The sequence below is a fragment of the Hakea prostrata genome, chromosome 11, assembly GCF_041222555.1.
Source record: "Hakea prostrata isolate BN-2017 chromosome 11, UWA_Hpros_2, whole genome shotgun sequence".
NCBI classification, from domain to species: domain Eukaryota; kingdom Viridiplantae; phylum Streptophyta; class Magnoliopsida; order Proteales; family Proteaceae; genus Hakea; species Hakea prostrata.
In genome coordinates, this window is record NC_142610.1 from 1982729 (window position 1) to 2003928 (window position 21200).

At 38.7% G+C, this 21200-nt stretch overlaps 1 long non-coding RNA gene and 1 pseudogene across 1 annotated transcript; both read left to right on the plus strand.

The window, feature by feature from the left end:
- Positions 1-5564: 5564 nt before the first annotated feature.
- LOC148999543 (exopolygalacturonase-like) lies at positions 5565-8346 on the plus strand (annotated as a pseudogene).
- Positions 8347-9634: 1288 nt separating this feature from the next.
- On the plus strand, positions 9635-14750 carry LOC148999544 (uncharacterized). The gene is made up of 3 exons (XR_016170844.1): positions 9635-10081; positions 10226-10433; positions 13267-14750. It is a non-coding gene; the product is annotated as an uncharacterized LOC148999544 (long non-coding RNA).
- The last annotated feature ends 6450 nt before the right edge of the window (positions 14751-21200 follow it).

A 21200-nucleotide genomic window follows, 5' to 3' on the forward strand; every position in this document is an offset into this window, starting at 1 on the left:
AAGAGGGGAGGTAAATGATACTTATCCAATATGAAATATCCCATTGAGCAATAGCTAGGAAATGGAAGACGAAAACAAGAATGAAAAAGGGTAAAACTCGTGGGGTTAAAACTGAAATTTTGCATGGTAGCAACAGGCATCTCAGATTTACTGTTCACTAATTAACCCACATGCTGCAAATTCATCAAACTTAAGTGAATTTAAACAATTAAACTCTCTAAATGTAAATCTAAATCGAGTAGTGGCTCAATGAACAACGGGGATGGAATAACTATTGGATGGTTATGAATTATGACATCCCATCTTTAGAGAAAAAGAAGGACGTGAGCTTTTTGAACATTGTATGCCTACTTTTTTTTTAAACATTTCCCGTAGTTTTGATAGACAAAGATGGAATTGTGAGAGCCAATGTTCCTTTTAGAAGGACAGAATCGAAGTATAATGTTGAACAAGTAAGTGTAACTATTGATTTCTATGGTGCCAAACATAGCATAGAGCTAAAAATCTCAAACCTAGTTATCTTTCAGGATCTTGCTTAGATGCTGCACATTTATATGGTCGAGACAAAATCTCGACCGTTTGTTTCGTAGTAAAATATACAAAACAGTTCACTTCCGTGAAATAAGGCAAAACTAGTGGTAGAGATCTATTGGCTGCACTGTGAAGCAATTCACTCTCTTTCAGGGAGAACTAAAGGACGAAATGTTCCTGAAAACATCTAACAGGGGTCAGGGGTAAGTAACTAAGGCTATTCACTAGTGGTAAGTTGTTTGTTATAGGGTTATACCATGTGTGTCATGTCATCCATTATGGAATAGCAGCAGATGTGAGATGGGCGCCCCTTACGGCATGGGGGTGGTTTCGTGGAATCTCGACCGAAATTTCGGATCCTACGGCCGAAATTTCGGCTTGATGATCCTCTACATCAAATGCGCAGAATCCAAGTTTTTTTGGGTTTTCGTGTCTATAGATGAAATGAATGCAGGAGAAAGCGATGGATTTGGTAATTGGTACCTTTCCGAGATGGTGAAGTAGTCGCGCAACGATAAGAGAGATGAGTACGATGACTGCGCATAGCACGGCCACCACCCACGTCGGAGTATACTCCAGAAACTTTCCCTCCACGGTTGGTGCTTCTTGTCCGCCTTCAGCAGCAGCAGCGGCGGCAGACACTATAAATGCCGTAGTCATATTTACTTAATAAATTTGCCAAATCTAAAGCTGAACAACTAGAGCGGTCGCAGTCCAAATAATTTATTGAGCTGCTGCTGCTGCTGCATGTATACAGAAGGGAGCCAGGGAGGGAGAGAATGGACAAGAAATTAAGGAAGGAATATGGAAGGAGACTTGTAACATTAGAATAGAATAATCAGCACGGAAGTAAAGAAACATTTACAACATTTACTCTTTTTTTTTTTTTTTTTTTTTTTTTTTTTTTACATAAAGGAGTAGACAATTTTATACACTTGAGAATGAAGTATTACATAATATAAAGGCGGGATCCAGTTCCCAGTCAGTGGCAGTGGGAAGTCATTTAGCAATACTTGGAAAGTAATGGCATGGAATGGACAACAAAAATTGAGGGATACCTCCCTACAGAAATCTGCACCAAATTGAAGGATACCTCCCTAGAAGAGGATGGTTTAAGTGCAACACGGATGCTGCTGTGAAAGTGAAGGAATGCTATGCTCAATTAGCTGAGGTGATCCGAGATTAAGAAGGTCTGTTCAGAGGAGGATTTTCTATCAAGATTCCTCTATGCCATGTAGTAGAGGCGGAAATGCGCGCAATCAAAGAAGGGGTAAAGGTAGCGTTGGATATGGGAGCATGGCCACTCCAAATAGAATCAGACTCGCTAAAGGCCATAAGGTTACTGGACCCAGAAGTTAACGAGCAAGGATCGATGGGAAGATTAGTTGCTGAAATTCGAAGCCTATATGCTTCTCGACAATGGTACTCATTGAAGCTACTAATGCCCTTCACCAATCCTAATGGTTTCTCAGTTGTCAAACCATAACGATCCAGAGAAAATAAATAAAATGAAACGGAAGCAAAACTTCAAAATGATGAGACAAAAAATACAGCCCACAAGAGTTAACAGTGATGGAGCAGACGAGAGTTGAGAAGAAGTTTGGAAGACACGGATTAAGAGAGATTATGAGAAGAGAAATACCTCATCGATTTCCCCCCCCCCCTTCTTCTTGTTGGGGAACTGTTGCCAAATTCTCTTCCAAGACCTAAATCTATGGTCCCGAACTTTAAGTATGCAGTAACCCTTCATATGATGACCATGATCGGAAATTTTCTCATTAATTTTTCTTAGTTTCCTCTAGATAATTCAGGAAATACTGCAATAAAGCGCCTCTGCATTCTCTTCTGCTCGAATAACACCGTGTTTCTTTGTGAATAAGTTACCTAAAAGAAAATTTCAACAATCTTTAAGCTCCTCAAGGCTGGGAAAGTAAAGGAAAACTAGAAGGAAATGTGTCCAAATTGAATCCAATCCAAGACATTAGGGTTTGAGGGAAGCACCTCATATCTTCGGAGCGTAAACCCAATATCGATTTCTCTAAATCTCTCACAAGTTGACAACGCTTTTGAACCTCCTTACCGACTTTTTCCTCTAGATGAAAAATGGGAAAATTACATATAGACCTCCGAAATTTGCAATCAATTACATCTGCTACCCTTAATCAATTACAAATACCTCGAGGATATTGCTTCCCCCCCCCCCTCTCTCGGGTGGTTTCCGGTGAACAATCTACATTGGTGATTTGCCTCTTTACCAACATGTATGGTTCCTTGAGGAGAGGATACGGGGTATAATTATAAATTCCAGTAGGGATAATTGACGACAATAGAAAGGGCGCTGCATCTGAATGGGTGGGCAAATTTGTTGAGCGAAGGTTGTCATGACATGGAGTGGGGAATATCTAGAGCAAATTTTTTGAGTGAAGGTGTCATGACATGGAGTGGGGAATATCTGGACAATCATGTAAGCAGCTAAATGCACCTCGAGGCGATGCTGAGGTACCGGGGTACCTAATCGAGTACTCAATAGGCAATTTTTTTCTTCCAACTAGTCTATTCATTATGGGAAACCAATTCTTCAGGCCAAATAGAGCTTACCTTCGCTTTCTCCAACGCATATAATCAAGGTTTCCCTCAACAGGCCGGTTCGGCTTCCTCTCTGGCGGCCACTTTCCTTACCGCTCCGTGGGCTTTGAAACCCTAGGTATAATGGTCATTTCGTTTGAGACGTTAACACCTTTGAAATGATGTTATGGTTTGTTTTTGACACACTAGATGGTTTGTCTTTTTTCTTTCTTTTTGGCAAAAGGAAAATTTAAATTAAACTCTCCATGCTAACTCTTTTGGAGGTGAGATAAGAGTTGTATACAATGAAAAGGGGTAGAGAAAAACAACTAGTTTCACGAGCTAAATAGTCTGTAAAAATTTTGAATTTCCCACATGACACATGCCTCTTTTGAAACAAAATAAATTGTTGTTGTCGTTTTCTCCCCAATTTGGCCATTGAAGGATGGGGTGTCTGGCGAGTCTGCATCACCATCCTAGGGCAAGCTATATGCTTCTCAACCATACAATAGGGATCAAACTAATGTAGAATTTACTAAATCTTTCAATTGTGATTTGTTTGTTATTTAGATATGGGTCATATCCCCATTGTGTGGTAGAAAAGCATCAGAGGAGGACGTGCCTCTCTCCCTTGATGGAGAGGTGATCCGAACTCTATTAGGTCATGCCAAAACAATCTTTTACTAACTACGTTATTTTCCGTTAGTGAGATCAATGCAGGAATCAAAGAAGTATTTTATGAAATACTTCTTAATTTTCACATGTATTAATTGAACAAATTGATTCAGCAATTATATTATTGGAGCTATCGTGCTATTTTTCTAGGGTTTATCCTTTTAATCAAAGGTATTCTTTCAGGAGCAGCATGAGCTAATGAGGCATCGGATGTTCAATTTGAGCCTAAAATAGCATTGGTCATTGAAGTTACGATTTCGTAAATTTCATATTTTCGAGGTACATTAGGTAAGGATCTTGATAGAGGGAGCTTGGGGTTTGTGAGGTCCAATGGGTTTCATTACCCCCTAGAAAAAAGAAGAAAAAGTGGGCAATGGGATTCTCTCAAGCCACTATTCATAAGTGCTCAATAATTATACGACAACATCCCTAATTGACATGCATCACGTTGTAGAGTGTGGATTATCTCCCCTGATGGGGAGCACAGAGTGCTCCTTCGATGGCTTTATAACCACAAATACATGGGAGCCAACAAGCGAAAAATAATAAAATAAAAATTTTAAAAACTAGAACGCATCACCTTGTGGGGCCCCCTGTATTTAGTGGTAAAAAACCATCGGGGGAGCAAAGATGGGGGGAGACGATCCGCACTCCAAGTTGAATGCCAATTAAGCTAATGGGATGTTTAAAGATTCCCCTGATATCGTCACTTGTCATACTGTTTTTTTTTTTTGGTGAGAAAGATGTTCTCTTTATATTCTCCTAGTTGTGGAATGCCTAGGTTTTCGTGTAGAGATAATTTTACATAAATCAATTTAGTTAGATGGGAAGGGATCACCAACTGCTGCAACTTGACTAGTTGGGCCTCGAACCACAACCCAGTCTTGCCGTGAGGCGCCCATGGAACAAATTTTGCCAACCATCTTACTTTCAAATATCAAACCATCACTCTTATTTTCTTTTCAAGAGTAAAACTAGTTTATCTAAACTTAAATCCACGAGGAACGACACATCAAGAATTGTCAATAAAAAATTGACCAATTAACAAGTTTTCTTCTTCTTATTATTATTTTTTCTTATGGGGGGGGGGGGGGGGGAGTATCAAAGAAAGAAACATCATGCTTTAAAGCTTACGTTGCGAGAGAGTTTGCAACATTGTTTGTTTCTTTGAGAGTGTGTTGGACTTCCTTCTTACCAAGAGAAAGAATATACCGATATTCACTAAAACAGAATAATAAAATACTAAGCATGTGTAAGACTTCTTTTATGTTTAAGGTTGAATGGTCATGCATGGGACAATCAAGATCTTTGTTTCACATGTAGTGCTATACAAGGCAATTTCTTAGTTGTCGATCGGATTGGTGAACCGCTAAGCGTTGTACAGGATCCAAGTCCTTAAATTTATCAATGGAAGATTAAAAATTGACCAAATAAAACCATATGTTACGTTTTCCTTCTTAATTCTATTTCTTCCGAACGAAAAGGGCAACCAATCCATATTTGGATGTCGATTTTCAACCGCAAAATTATAATCTACAACAATAGTAAGTTGAAGGGAATTCTCTCTCCCAATTATTGGGTTGAAATAATTTTGCCAAAATTAGGATGAAAATTCATGGTATAAATTTCAAATCACCCCACAAGCAATACAACTTGAATCAAGTCTACCAAATATCCATTGGAGTTGGGATCGCTTGAGCCTCTTGTCCCAAAGAAGGTCCAAGGTTCTACTTGATCCCAGCTCATTAGTTTGGCTCACTTTTTTTTTTTTTTTTGGCGAGGGAAAATTAATAATGGGCTCAAGCACGGATCTTATGTTAATTTGTTTATTATGCTTCCTTTTATGGGAGGGTGAAGCCAGAACTGTTGAGTTTCGGCTTCTCAAATCAAATGATAAAAAACAATCAGCAGCACCGGAACCAAAGGGTACGTCACCATCGTCAGCACCGAAACCAAAGGGCACGTCACCATCATCAGCACCGGAACCACAGGCTACGTCACCATCATCAGCATCGGGACCAGGGGGTACAGTGTTTGATGTCACCAAGCATGGAGCAGTCTCTGACGGGAAAACGGATAATAGTAAGGCATTCCTTGCTGCATGGGCTGCCGCTTGTAAATCTTCGGCGCAATCTACCCTTTTGGTCCCAAAAGGAGACTTCTTGGTTGGTACAAGTCACATTTGCCGGTCCTTGCAGCAAATCTCCTCATGTTGAGATAAGTGGTAAATTAATAGCTCCGCCCGACCTCGGGATCCGATGGTGCATGGATTACATTCAGAGGTTTGAGCGGGTTGAATATCAGTGGGGCCGGTGGATCTCTGAATGGTCAAGGAGAAAAGTCTTGGGCCACAAGTTGTGTTCACAGTGCCAATTCAAATTGCAAAATGGCCCAAACTGTGAGTTATTGGAATTTTACATGAGATCAATTGGAAACTTGATACTTATTTCCCTTTGTCTTTCGCTTTTGTTGCAGAGCTTGCAATTGGCATCGATTACCGGTGGATCCTTAAGCGGCATAACTAGTATTAATAGTAAGGCATTTCACATGGTTGTCAGTCAATGCAGTGACTTTACCATCAAAGATGTCAAGATTCAAGCCCCCGGTACGAGTCGAAACACTGATGGTGTGCACATTGGTGATTCGTCCGGCATCACCGTTACTGACAGTGAGATTGGAACCGGCGATGATTGCGTGTCCATTGGAGCGGGAACTTCCAACATTGCCGTCACCAATGTGAAATGTGGACCGGGTCATGGCATCAGGTATATTACAAGATAATCATGCTTAAATACTTACGTAAAAATCCATACTGATTTGTGCAGATGATCTAAGGGCCTGTTTGGTTACATGAGTCTGGAAATTTCTAATATCTAGAGATTTCAAATCTATGGAGTCATAATTTATAAAATTAAATGTTTGGTTGTGGAATGAAATTTGTGGATTCATCCTAAAAAATTATTTGATTGACGTGATTTTTGTGAATGTGCAAATATATAGCTTTTTTGAAATCTCTGGATTTCACCCCTTACCCATAAATCTACAGATTCACGTTTTTAGTGTAAAAATGTGAATCTCTAGATTTCATGAATCTGGAGATTTTTACAATCAAACGGGTACAATTCTCAGATTCATGAATCTAGAGATTTGAAATCTCTGGATTCATGTAACCAAACAGGCCCTAAAATAATATAGGGGTGTCAAGGAAAAACCCAACTACCCCAAGCCCGCCTGAGAGCAAACAGGGGTGGACCGGGCCTGTACTTCATGTTAGGTGTGGGATGGGTTTCATATATACTGAAATACGGGCTTTAATATAAAATGGGCCGTGACAAGCTTTTCTATTTCCATGATAATTATGTGCATTAAAGCTTGGGCTTAGCCCAAGTAGGGTCCTATGGGCTATGTATTTTCCATGACTTAATGGGCACATGAAAACCTAGGTGAGTTAGGGCCGAAATTTTGTTGGGAAAACCTACTACACTTGGGCTGGGTAGGGTTAAATGTAAGGTTGGCCCTACCAGCAGTGTGATGGGCTTGGGTTTAGATAGGGGCTCCTAGGGTTGTGCTCAAGTTTAGGCACACTCACACCCCAACACACCCCTCCTCCCCACACCCCCCCCCTCTTCCCCACCCGAAAAAAAAATGAAGAAAAAATGGAGGATGAGACTTGTTTCAGTTGACATTAACCATGTTCTTTTTTGCTTTCTTTTGTAGCTTGGGAAGCCTCGGGAGGTATCCAGGTGAAAAGGCAGTGAATGGTTTGAAGGTGACGGGTTGTACCTTGACTGGTACTGATAATGGCGTTCGGATCAAAACATGGCCAGCATCAGAAGCTAACACAGTTTCTAATGTTATATTCGAGGATATTACCATGACAGATGTAAAAAACCCGATCATCGTCACCCAACAATATTGTGACAAGGCACAATGCGACTCTAAGGTAAGTTCAATAAAAGCCCCAAAACAAGGAAAAAAATAACACTTCACACCTGTGGGATAGTACTACTCAATCTGAACTAATATACTCTTTGACAATCTCTCTCCTAAGTCTTAACACAATTGCACCTTATCATAACCGCCCTCATTTCATCAAATCAATACATTGACGCTCCCCACCAAATAAGACTATCAAGTCTGGTCGTTGGGTGAGCTCTCATTGGCTAGGTTGGTGTAAGTATTCTTACACAACCATCCCTTTTTGTGTTTGGTGGGAGAGAGGTAGGTCAATCAGTTTGAAAGATGGAATTCTGATCACTCTACCTCATGTTTTTAGTTGAAGATTGATTATGTAATTACATTGTCTCCATGATTACTAATGGTATGTGTCGACATTACCCAATGCAACAGCCTTCACGTGTGAAGCTGACAGACATTAAGTTCAGAAACATCAAGGGTACGACCCCCACAAAGGAAGCAGTTAGCATCTCATGTAGTGAAGCTGTACCTTGTGAAGGAGTAGAGCTCGCTGGTATTAGTTTGAAATCTACGGCAGGTGAGGTGACTTCTATTTGTAAGAATGCAAAAGGTGTTGCTTCTGGTGTTCAAAGTCCAACCTCGTGCTTTAAAGTCTAATTCAATTGGTCCTCCTGCACAAATGTCTTTGATTGCTGGTGCATCCTTTCAAAGAGCGATTCCTTGGGTAGGCAGATTTGGGTGTGCTAGTTCAACTGGCCCCAACAAAGCTGCAACTATGAAAGGAGAAAAGCGTTTGAGACCTTTGTATAAACATCTGTTGCTACTGATATTGACTTGAGTCAAAGGTTAATATAATGACATTTTTTATTCCCTTTGTGAGTGTTTAAACTTTGACGGTGGGTTTATTTGGTTGCAACGAGAATTGAAGGAAAACGAAGGAAAATTTTCATACTAAAAAAAAAAAACTTGTCTAACAATTTATAATCATCACACTAAGAGACGACATGACTAATTCAAAACCATTTAAATTTTGATCATTGAGTTTCACTCGGTCTCACTGCATTTGATAATCAGCTTTGGAAAGGCAAATTCACATGATTTGACTTTTTAAAAGCCACAGGTTTGGCCAGCCAGTGTTTTCCATGGGCTCACAGCTAGATTAGGTTGTGGCCCAAGGCCCAGCTAGTCTAGCAGGAGCTCTTCGTGATCCCTTCCCACTACCGGACAGAAGCCGGTAGCGGTCCCATGTTCAAGTCAAAGAGCACATAACTGTCAAATGTGAGAAATAGAAGAGCAGAGGGGATTCAAACCCGAGACATGGGACCTACCAAAACCCCATGGGATTAAACTTGAGACCACCTAATCCACGGGTTAACCAAAACCTTTTCTATCCGGATACCTAAACATTTTGTTAATAAATTTCTTGGAGGAAACATTGGGTAAAAAAAAAAAAAAGACCAAGACAATCCTGAAGGGGATGTTAAGTTCAAAGTTTATGGATACCGGAGAGGCCAATATACACGAGCCGAGTGACGTGCATTCCCTGGCATCAAGGTTTAAAGTATCGGTATCGAGTATCGTATCGGTCAGGTGATTTTAAGAGACGTATCGTCCTGTATCGAGTATTGTATCGCTCTAGCTAATGTATTTTAATGTAATCCAATAGAGAGACGTATCGGGATGTATCGTATCGGTTAGGTCAGATATGGATACATATTGACTAGTATCGTATGGTATCGTGGGATACTTTAAACCTTGCCTGGCATCTCTCCCTATCACGTGGAATGAGATATCCTCTCTCTCTCTCTCTCTCAAAAGTCGTATGAAATGATTTAGCATACCATATCCATCCTGTGTCTCTGAGGCATGGTGTGTAATTTTGTATTGGATTGGATCAGTTTTTGTAGGGTAGGATCAGAATCCATTCTGGCATATGATTAGCTCGACAGCAGTAAGCTGATGATTCCATTCTAACGATTAGGAATGTTGAATTTGAGACGTCAGCCTGCTCCAATTGGAAGCGATTGAAAAGTGTTGGCAACAGGAATCCTCAAAAGATCTTCTTTGTCTGTATTTTTGTTTTCTGCAGGCAGAAAAACCCTAACCCTAACACAGATGAAGTAGGAGAGAGGGTACGTTGCTGTAGCTGAGAAAGAAATTGCTGAACTTCGTAAAAATTGCTGGGGCCGAGATGGAACGAGGAGATCTGAATGACATTGAAAGCGAAGGACTACTTACTTATTGATGTGAGGGACGGGGAGAGTCGCTCGGACATTTCGGAGAAGGATGCTATGATCAGGCAGCCACTCCTTAGGAGGAGGAGGATGAATACTACCTCTCAGATTGCCATCGTTGGTGCTAATGTCTGCCCAATTGAGAGCCTTGATTACGAGTAAGCTTTTTCTTTTTTTTGGATGAATAACGAGTAAGCCTTGATATCTCCCAATGCTTAATGTATTCTTCTAACTTCGAAGCATTGTGAAGTAGATATAGTAATTAACAATTTTCTTACTTTTCCTTTGCTTTCTATTTTCAGGATTATTGAAAATGATCTATTCAAGCAGGACTGGAGATCAAGGAGAAAGGCTCAGATATTTCACTACATTTTCCTCAAGTGGACTCTTGCACTTCTTATATATAGGGTTATTAGCTACAGGGCTTGTTGGCTTCTTTAACAACCTTGCAGTCGAGAACATAGCAGGTTTCAAGTTGCTACTCACTAGCAATCTCTTGCTTGATAAAAAGTAAGCCTAACCCCTCTCAAAATGCTACAACAGTGTTTCATTGAATACGTTCTGTTGTTACTTCTACATAAATTGCACTTTAAGGCAGCTGTATTTTGAGTTTTTTTTTTGTGCATGTTGGGTAAAAAAAAGAAGACTGCAGTGATGTGATGTGATGGTGCTTGGCCATTCAATCTATATCGTGTGCTAGAATCATAAAAACGTAGGTTTGGAGTTCTCATAATTTTTTCAGACAGAGAGAATGAATGGTAGGTTGTGATGATCTGATTGAACACATTCAGTTACATAAATATGAGAGTAATAAGGGAAATCTACTGTTGCACATTCTGTGAGATCCTGTTTATTAGCCCCACCTACTATGTGATCTACATCCTCCAATTGGAAAAGAGAAAACATATCAAACAATTTTGGGTGAGTTTGTATTCTTTTTTCTGTTATGAAATGGAAATATAGTAATTTTGTTGAAGTTGGGTACAAAAAGGCAACAAAGTAGCTCTTTGATATGCCTATGTTATAAGTGTTGTGAATTAATGAGGTTGCCCACTTGGTGTTTAGAAAACATTGGATTTGTGAAAGGGGAGTTGATACTAATACATGAGTCAGATGAAATGGTATAAAAGATTTGTATCCATATCTTGGTTTTGAATCTTACCCAAAAAAAAATCCTGGTTTTGAACTTTAACAGAGAAGTATTGAGTAGTCAGAATTGTTCCTTTACAGTACTTAAACCTTAACTTAAAGAGCCTTCTGCTTGATCCAAAGTTTCCAATCATTCAGTATATAAACTTATGTTTTTCAAGGTCTCCATCATTGTGTCTTTTGGACTTCCAAAAATAATCCATTGATGTTATTGTTAACAGCTAGTGCAGGAGCAGGAAGTGAATGCTTAGATTGCTTTCGGTATATACTTTGTATTCTAATAGTTAGTACAACATGAATGAAAATTTTTCAAAAGATGATATATGTTAAAAGAAGTGAAGGAGGAATCAGAACAGCTTAGGGATTGCAAAAATTGTGATCTCTCTTTCTATTTTGAAGACTATATCTTCACTAATTATATCAGATTTTTAGTTTATGAATTTCGTCAACTGTGTAAGCAATGACATTAGGATGGTGAACAATTTAGATTTTGTTTATACTGGATTAGAAACTAATGGTATTGGTTGTCTAAGAGGAGGCTAATTGGAAGAGATGATCTGGTCTTTTCAATGATCCCCGCCGGAAATGACAGACATCCTTAGAAAGGATTTTCTCAAGAATTGAGCTTTAGTTTGATTTGGTTATGTTTTTTTGGGTCTTTTGACCCCGTTTTGTAACAACAACAAAAAAAAAAGGCGGGATTTTGCCTCCACTCCATGGGAATTCAAACCCTGACTACCTTTGAGGTGATGGTTTCGTACCATTAACTGTATAAGTTTTGGTTTTCTTTTCTAGGGCAGGAGGTTCTCCTTAGCCTCTCTCTTTTTTTTGTTAATATAGAATTTTCTACACAAACTTTCTTTCCACTTCCATCAATGGCAATCAGCCACACTATACCTTTGGAGCCAACTACTACCCACCATCAACAACCTCTCATTTGGCATTGTCGTTGAATAAGAAGAAGATGAGGGTGTAGAACACCTTCTCAATTTGATTTGGGCTTATGAGGAAGATTTAGTGATGAACACGTATTCATTAATTGACATAGTCTACGACTCTATGTATTCTGAGGCTGCGTTTGTTTGCTAGAATAAAGGTAGGGTAGAAAAAAAGGGTGGGAAAGTGAGAGACAAGCTTTCTTGAATTAAGAAAACTTGTCTAGTGAGGTGACAGTCCAACTTTTCCACCCCAAGACTTTTTAAAACCTTACAAATTTAGTGAGATTTTGTGAAAAAAATTTGAAAAAGTAAAAAGTAGGACCACCACTATCACTTTTCCACAAAATAATTTATCGCTCATTTTCTCTCCCTCACCCCTCTACACATGGGGCCCACATGTTTTTTTTTTCCCGCCCCGCCTTTGCAAACATACGCAGCCTAATATTCGTCGATGAACAAGAGATTTGATAAATGTTTAACCAGAAAACCTAAGAAGTAAGAAGTAAGAAAATTTTGAAAAGTAAAAAGTAGGACCACCACTATCACTTTTCCACAAAATAATTTATCGTTCATTTTCTCTCCCTCACCCCTCTACACATGGGGCCCACATGTTTTTTTTTTCCCACCCCGCCTTTGCAAACATACCTAGCCTAATATTCGTCGATGAACAAGAGATGTGATAAATGTTTAACCAGAAAACCTAAGAAGTAAGAAGTAAGAATAATTTGAAAACAAGACATCCAACTATCCAAGCATCTGCAACCGAGACTTAGAAGTTGTGACATCTGCACTCTAGATCAAATTAAATCTACAAATTTGCGAGGGCATTTTTGGGCATGTTTCTGTTAGATTATCTATTTGGAGAGTTTCTTTTACAAGTAAAGACATCTTAATCCAATCAATCCTTTGTTTATTCCCTGCTTGTTTAGTGCGTTTTTGTTTGCTTGATTGGATTTCTAAAGTCTTTTGGAAAGCATTACATGGAAAAAAGTAGAATCTTGTGACTTGGATAAAACTTGTACCCTTCTTGCTGAAAGGTTATGGGCATGATCTCATAGAAACTGCAGCTGCAATGGATAGTAAAGATTTGTTGGGTTGGGTTTCCTTCCATGTAGAGGATAACTCATTACTTAAGTTAGTCTATATGTTTTATGGAACGGCATTTTAGTATTTTTCTTTACAATTTAAAAGTGAGACTAAATGCTATTGTTTTTTGTGTGACATGTCTAATATCGATCAAACTCTTCATTGGGCAGTCATCTGATGTCCGATTGAACTGAAACTTGGGTTGGAGGTTGGTGACTTTTCATTCTTCAAATCCAATGGTGGGATTATAAATCAATGCTCGCAAAGTCAGTGAGATTTGTACCTCTATTTTGGTGAGATCTATCTAAAACTTATTGATTCCATTCACTTTGGAGTTCATCGAATTTGATGGTGTATGCCAAGAGCTGTTTTTCTTGATGAATGTTGATGTTTTCCTCTAGAAGATCCTTGTATTCCTAATTTTGGTGATTAGTGGATACTTTGATGGACTACGATCTCGCAATTTTTCCTCTTCACATCGGAGAGGTTTTCCAAGCTAAAATTCTTTTATATGACGTGTTTGTGATTTTGTGTACATGCTTATAATTATAGATGTATTTGTGGATGTGTTTGTGATACAATTTGCATCTAAGTTGTGAACAAAATATATTGCTCCCAATGTGTTTGAAAAATTTCCTGCAAAAGTTTCTACATGTCTGTTTTTTGACGGGTTCGTTCAAGAAGGGGAAGAATTAATTTGTTTCCGTTATTATTTTCAATATTGTGGTTAAGTTGTTCGTTCCTTTCCCATCAAGATGTTACCAGGGGGTAGGGAAAATGGGGCTCCAATGGTGATTTCCATGGATCTCGTCAACGCTTAAAAAACACTTCTGTGCGGCAACCGGAGGAAGGAATACTCTTATGTCATACACTCTTCCCTTACAAATCTTAGAGCATGGCTCTAAAACTTCATTAATCCAGTTTAACTTCTTCTGGTGCTAGGATCCATATGAATTTTCATAGTCCAATAGAGTCTCAGTGCTTCATTTGACAAGAGTGTAGCGTTAGTATACCTAGTTCAGACACTACACTCGTGTCCTACACTCATTGACCATATTCCTATTTCGCCCCATTTTCCATCCAAACATTGGGGCTTCTAGTTCTACAGCCTCACTAAGACTAAGCTTTCATTCAATTCACAATTCCAAAAACTTTTGTATCATTGAATGTAGGTTCTGCATGACTGAACGATCCTATTGAACCTTAAACTTAGACTCTACACTCAACCTAGATTCTGTATTTTGGTCCAAATCACATCACAAAATCTGGATCTTTTTCTCACAAAGGTTCATCAGGTCTAATTATGCAATAAATTTCATATTCGAGTCCATAATTTAAGGGTTGTTGGTTTGAATTGCCCACCAATTTTGGGTAATCCTTTAAAAATCAAGTCGGAGTTTTTATATGGCAACCCAAGTACTCATGGCCTTTCTGATCTACACTTAATTCCACATGGTTCGAGCATATGTATCATCATATTTCTAAAAATCTAACACCATGATTTTCAATTTCATGTATAATTCCTCGAACTAGAATATAGATTAAAAAATTTCTATTAACAATTAGGAAGGAAAAGCTTGTAGTTTTACTTTAAGAGACAAATTGCAGCTCCTCTTCTCCTCTCTCTCTCTCCCCTTAATTTTTGCTATCAAAATCTCTCGTCTTTCTCTTTTTTGCATTTTATACCAATAATATTTTATTATTATTATTATTATTATTATTATTATAGATGTGTCATGATATTCTTTATTGTAAGATCATATGCTTGCAAATATCATAATCCAACCCTCTACCTCCTCTACTTGGAGGTGAATGGTGAGTGGGGCGATTGGGGAGGTGAGAGGTGTCCCTCCTCTCTTACTCCACCCACTACCCACTAATATATAATGTATATACACACAAATATCACAAATAGTAACCATATGCTTTTATTACTTCACATGAATGGATTTTGAGCCTTTCTTTGTGGTTCAACCACCATGATCCTTTAATAATCTTGAGTGTTAAAATAATAATATAAAAAAATGTGGCCATCACATTTACAGCCTTTGCATTACCACCATTATTATGGTTCGCTTCCTTGAATGTTGTAGATTTCAAATTAGCACTCGCAATTGGTGTGGTTAACAAGATCCAATGAATTAAGCTTTGTTTGAGCTTTTCTTTGTTTGTATGTTGTGGAGAACACAACACTTTCTTAGAAACCCTCAAAAGTGGTTAGTGGATCATGTGGTTTATGCGGTCCCCCAACACCAGCATCTCGGTGCCTCTTTGATGTTTTCAACATTTCACTCTCCCTAAAGCTAACATCCAGGCTCCAGGGGCCCGGAAACCTCCTCTGAAAATCTTGGATACATAGTGATATGTTCCTGTTGCATAAGTGGCATATGCCGTTTCCCTGGGTAATATTCATCTGAAATTGTATATGGTTTCAGAGAACTATGGGAAGATTCTATACTTTTGTGCCCAAAATTCTACTGATGGGCACAACTATACCTCTTTAGGTCCATAGGATTTCTCCTTTGGGGCTACCTTCATCCTATTCGAAGGGACAGGACCCCCCCCCCCCCCCCCCCCGGTCCAAAAAAAAAAAAAAAAAAAAAAAGAAAGAAAAAAAAACAGTTTGGGATCTTGTAAATCTGTGATGGCATCATATGTTTGATCCTTTACTCTCTTTGGCTTCTAATGGAGTTTTCGATATTTCTGCTTGATCCAATGGTATTACTAAGATTTTTTTTTGGCACGCAAGTATTTCATTGAAAGGCAAAAGCCAAGGGGTTTTTGATTACATGGATCTAACACCCAATGAGTGGTAGAGGGCCAAATTGTCCCGCCTTGAAGGGGCAGTGCCAACCGGGCCAAGGAGTGAACTACAAAATTCCTCTCCCTGGGAAGAAAAATAAAAGAACAAGATTGAAACCTACTTGCGGCATGTCAGATGTCCTCAAGAATTGGCCATAAAAGAAATGGGCCTTGATTTGGTTCACTATACACCAAGTCCACCAAGTATGAAGAGTCTGAATGAGCGACTACAAAATTAATCTTGGCTTCAAGAGCCCATCTCAGACCTTCTAACAGTGCCAAGGCCTCTCCACATAAGCTATCATCCACAAAGATTGGTATTAACATAGCAGCAAGCAGTTCCCCCATAGCATTCCTTGCCATGATTCCAATGATTTTCCTCAATGGGAAGTGCTACATCACCAAAGAGCACAACCACTTGTGTTTCAACTGGGAGGTTGTAAGCCGGTATATGGTCTGCGTTTGCTACTTACTCAGATGGAAGCCTCTATGTTGTGGTCCAGAATTTTGTTGAGGTATTTGAGTCTTACCCAACTTATGTTGAGGTACTCAAGTTATACCTAACTTATTGTTGAGGTATTTAAGTCATACCCAACTTATGTTCTAAATGGGCCATCAGATTAGTTACGATCTTAACGGTGTAATGGGCTTTTATGGGAGGGTCCAATTACCAATAGAACTCAATGTGGTTCTATAAATACTAGCTAGAAGCAACGGTCTGGGTATTCCAATCTAGATACTCAAGGTATAATGCTTTAAGCAACCTCGTGCTTAAACCCTAACCCTAACAAATTTTGCTACAGAGGACTCAATCCTTTCAATCAGAGTAACCTGATCAATGTTTTTCTTATTAAATACAACCTCATTCCTGGAAATCTAAAAGCAACAGATGATGATATTTTGCAAAGTGCTTTCCTTCCCCTTTCTTTACTGTCGAATCTTATGTTCTCCCAATTCTTGAGTACTGATGCAAGAGAGATATCCTATTGATTATCAACCAAATAATTCATTGTGCATCCAAACTATATATGCACGGGCATATGGGCATTCAAAAAGAAAATGATTACTGGTTTCCTTGGCGATTCCACAACGAATGCAAGAGCTCTCCACCTTCACTCCTCTTTTCTACAATCCAACATTAGTCACCACTGCGTCAGCACATGCGCCATAGAAAATTTTCAATTTTTTGGTGACTGTTGTGTTGGAAAATGCCATGTCAGCATTTGCCACATAAGCCTCCATTGGTTTTGATGATAACAAACATGATTTACTAATGGCTATATTGAGTTGTGTTGTTTTAGTTCAAGATGAAAATAAGTGGACCAACTCCAAGTAAAAACCATATGCTGAAGTCCAACCAAAGCCAAAATCATGCCAAGATGGACATGAAGATGATCATGAAGAATGGAATACAAGAAGACTCAAGAACTTCAATGATCAAGACTTAGTTGGAATTAGGACTTAGGACACTCTCGCATACATGCATATGTAAATACATAGAAAATATGTAATTCATGTCACTAGACTAACCTAGGACATAGTAGAAAGGTGTATGGGGCTTAGGTTTTACCAAAAAGTCCAAAAACTCAAGCCAAGTCCAAGTCCCAAACTAAGATAGCAAAACTGTGCACCAGACGGATGACCGTCTCAGACGGTCGACCGTCTAATTGTTGACAGGCATATTTTGGTCACAGAATGCCAAACGAAATTTTTGTCTCGGCTGTGTAAGTCACATGGACGACCGTCTGACCAGACAGTCCTGACTAAAACACAATGGCTAGTTTTTAACGGCTATTTTTGAGACGGACATCCGTCTGGGCTGAAAACAGGACAAAAATTATATCCATTTTCTATCCATTGGGGATTGGGTTTAGGCACTCAAAAGTGCTCTATATAAGCCCAATTCACCTCATTTGAGGGTGTTGAACCTCACACTTGATCAACTACTCCTCAAGTGATCTTAAGCTCTCAAATTGCAAGAAAGCATTTGTGCTTTGCCTCTCATCCTCTCCCAACCTTGAAGAACAATACCAAGGTACTAAGTAAGCTTGTGAAGTCAAGCTTGAGGTGATTGAAGGCGTCGGCGGTGCATACATTTCCATTTGAGCATACAACTCACATTGCATCACACTCACACAAGAGGTAAAGTGTCACACCCCTTGTAAGGTAATACCCTTCTCCTGTAAACTGTTTCAATTCTAGTTTAGGTAGATTAGAATTGGTCTTTGGGTGCTCTTGCCCGTGAACAAAGATTGTAAAGGGTGCTCTTGCCCTACTTGGTAAACAAAGATTGTAAATGGTACTCTTACCTAGTAGCAAAGATTATTGTAAGGGTTTGATCTCTACCCATTGTATTAAAAGAGAATCATTAGGGGAATACTCTCTTGAGGCCAAGAGAGGAGTGGACGTAGACTTGTATGGTTGAACCACTATAAATCATGTGTTGTGGTTGCTTGTTATTGTCTAATTCGTTTGAATTTTCAATTTAACTTGTATTTCCGCATAAACCCCAAAACTGGGATATTCCACTAGTTGCAACTGATTCACCCCCTCTATGTTTCACCAACATGTTGCAATGCCAAATCCTTTTCCAGCCCTCTTAGGAATCATTTCACAGTTATGTACTCTAGAGGTGGAAGATTGCAAGGTAGCTGAAGCATCCCTGTGGTTAACTAACATATGAAATGCCGATTTTATCGAAAACAAACCATTCCTGTCTATCTAAGACAAGATTCCTAGACAACCTAATCTTCAAAATGGCAGTAGCATCAGCCTGGGAGAACCACCTTTCCACCTCTTCCCTTTTCCAACTTCTCTCTGATGAATTTATAAGATCTTCTACTTTGTTGAGGGGGCACCCACTGGGTTTTTTACCTTCCACCTTGTACTTAACTTTCGAAGGTAGCCAATTGTGAGTCCAGATATCAATGTGGTCTCCTGTATCAACCTGCCATAGCAAACCATCCTTGAGCACTTGCACCCAACCAAACTACTCCTCCAAGCCCATTAACGGATAGTTGGCATAGCCTCCAAGTAAAGTCGTATTAGGATAGTATATGGCATTATAGAACTTAGCCAACATTGACACTGGATGGAAGCAAAATTCTTAGCTTTGGAAAAGGTTGAAAGTAAAGCTAAATGGCTTAGAAACATGATTGCAAATATGCCTCTGTGGCTCAAACCAATGCCACCTATATCGCTTCATTGTGACAGTAAAGCAACGATAGGAAGGACTAAGAATCGGGTATATTATGGGAAAAGAAGATACATATGTCTTCAACATAATCTTGTAAGGCAATATATTGATGAAGGAACAATTGCAATTGATTATGTGAAATCAGAGAAGAATTTAGCTGATATGTTCACTAAAGCTATGCCAACAAGAACTTTTAATGAAACATTTATAGGAATGTGATTAAGACCTGTGACATAGGTCGTGTGATGGATACCCAATCTATCTGAAGAGGTTAAATCCTAAATTAGGTTCAAAGGGTAAGCAACGAAGTCACTAGATGACATATTTGTACTACTATACCCCTTCTGAATAATTATAGTAAAGTAGTATCACCATATGTTAGATGTGGTGCACACCTAATGCTGACCTAAACAAATATAGAGGGTGAGGTCGCCTTCAGTTGAAAATCTCACACAGACAAACTTTTTTAAATATCTATGAGACTAAGATTCGAGACAAGGCCAATAAAATGTCTACTTTTCTTTATAAAGGGGTTGTCAAGAAGGTTGACCGGTTGGATATGAATGGTGGAGTAGCCAGCTACACTGAAAATGATAGGTTCAAGAAGTCAGACTTCACCGGTACTTTATAGCGTACTTTATCAAATCTAGTGTAGATTCAAGTCCGAAAGACGTCTACAACAAAGTGTCCTACTATGTCTAATGTATTCACTGTTGCTTGGGTCTTCCTTCTTTGTATTTAAAGTTTTAACCATTGTGGAGGATTGTTGGAAATATGTTTAAAATTTTCTGTATATTATTATTTTTTTAAATATATATTTTAATCGTGTCTTTTATCTTATGATTTCTATAACGAAAACTTTAGTCCCACATCGGGCAGAAAGGAACTGATTATGTCGTTTATATATAGTAAGGACCCATGTAATATATCCTTGGGGTTAAGGATCGAACCCTATGTGACGCGAACCAAGCTTGAACCTTGATGTGACCCAGCCATGGTTATATAGCTATCTATTAATTAATATTAGTATTAATAATTCTATATGAGTTGGGACTTGGGTCGTGGGTCATAGGCCTTGATCTGGAAGGCCTATTTTGTCATTGGCCCTAATTCGGAAAGTCCATTGCCAGGTGAAAGTGTGGAGATGCCATTAGAGAGTCACTTTCCCTTAGAGAGATCAGCTGAATAGGTACCTTGCTGTAGGGAGTTGAGCTGAATAGGTACCATTACAAAGGGAAGTGACCTTACCATTTAACCCACATTCTTTGGGACTCTATATAAATCTATTTTAATGTTCATTTTTTACACTGAATTTCCTCATCCTCTTCCTCTCTCTCTCCCTCTCTCCCCTTGTTGTTATTCTATTAAGCAGCGAACATAATTTGATTACACCTTAAGTAACTTTTCTTGGGTGCAAGCTTAAAGGTTTGAGCTGACTGATCTTGGGTAAAAACACACTTGGAACCTTTATTGCACAAATTGGGGTGTCTATATACCTTAAAGAAAATATCTCTTATACATTTCAACTCTGATGAAGTATCGTGATTACAACAACCATTCAAGGTTCATGCAAATTCTTTGACATCTTTACCAAAAAAAAACAAATTCTTTGACAAGTTTTCAACGTATACTTTTGTTTTTTAAAGGAATCCTTCATTTTCTTTATTTAAGGGTGAAAAAAATATGAACAAAAAAATTAAGCATTTTCAGTCAGGTTGAAAGGTTTGAATTTCAATCATTAACTCGGAGTCGGAGTCCCAAAATTGAGGGGGTTTTGGATGTGAAAAAATTAGTTTTCCTTTAATTTTGTTTGCGTCTATAATCGCATTTTTCATTGGCACACTTTTCTGTGTGATCCTCTGCCTTAAATGACCAACTATTGGTGTCCAGGTGCGAGGTAGTTTCCAACCGATTAACAGAGAAAACTCATTTCCCTTATTTTATTTAAATTTGAACAAATAAAAAAATGATCATCAGCAAATAATTTTTTTTGGGGTAAGAAACAAATTTACCCATACACATCTTGGAGTTGCATCATCATGTATTGTAGGCCCTCAAATATTTTTCAGGGCTATTTACATTATTTATTCTATTTCCCTCCATTCC